Genomic DNA, 1,241 nt, shown 5'->3' on the forward strand with positions numbered 1-1,241 from the left:
ATAGTAATTCTGAAACGTGATTGACTGAAGATACAACAATGCCATCACACAACACAGCTGAGTGCAGGTTGTTAAATAACAGTCACTTAGTCAGCTGCAACTTCACAAACTGCAAAAGCCAACATATAGGCTACTGCACTGACAACTTAGTCTCACACAGGCCTATAGCAGCATCACAAAATTATGATGCAATACGTCTGATATGCATGGCTTTTCAATAAACTAAACTAAATATGTACATTATCTGGTCACACGGTCACAACAGATTATATTAACCTACTCAATTTACAGATAGCATAACAGCTCTTACCTTTAGAAGTTCTAATTTCTTGTCTTTTTCTTTGCAAAGTCGCAGATCAAATCCTCTAAGTCTTTCTGCCGCCAGATCGTCCCCCCTCCGAGATGCTGGACATTTAGCCGCCCGATTCTGAAAGGCTGATATCCCTCTTGTATAACTTTCTCCCCGGATCGGGTCTCTGTAATCGGTCCCCGAGTGCAGGGTCTTCAGAGATGATGGTACCTGAGGGGCCATTACCTTGTTCTGTAATGCTGATGACCGTCCGCATCTCTGTCTTTTCCACAACAACTTCGCTTAAAGTTAACGTTAGCTACCGTTAGCTGTGGCTGAGTGTAGCTGGTAGAAGGCAGCGACTCTTCAAAGCTAACATTAGCTAGCTCCTCGACATCCTCCTTCGCCATTGCCCCAGCTCTTTATTCGGGGCGGACATTTTTATAGCACGCGTGTCTTCCCTTTTCCACACTTTCACCTCGCTGATACAACCCAATCTGACCGGGGATCAGTTACTAATTAATTCCACTCTTTCAATCTCAACTCCGTTTTAGAAAGCTGATCTTGAATCAGTGCGATAAACAACCTGCTCTATGCCCACCCACCTTTATCTTTAGCCAATCTACACGTGCATGCGGCCTTCTCCCCAATCATTACATTAAACAACTTTTATTTTATTCTGATTGGATAATTATCACCATAATGATTAATGCCCATTGGGTAATACGGGCTTGATCGCAGTTTGCCAACAAGCGTGCGCCACCAACAGGGTGCTGCCGCCAACAAGGTGCTGCCGCCAACAAGGGTGCTGCACTAATAAGGTGCTGTACAAAGGTGCTGCCACCAAAGGGTGCTGCCGGTCGCCAACAAGGGGTGCTGCCACCAACAAGGTGCTGCCACCAACAAGTGGGTGCTGCCGCTAACAAGGTGCTGCCGAACAAGGGTGCTGTCG

The sequence above is a fragment of the Perca fluviatilis genome, chromosome 2 (genome assembly GCF_010015445.1).
Source record: "Perca fluviatilis chromosome 2, GENO_Pfluv_1.0, whole genome shotgun sequence".
NCBI classification, from domain to species: Eukaryota; Metazoa; Chordata; class Actinopteri; order Perciformes; family Percidae; genus Perca; species Perca fluviatilis.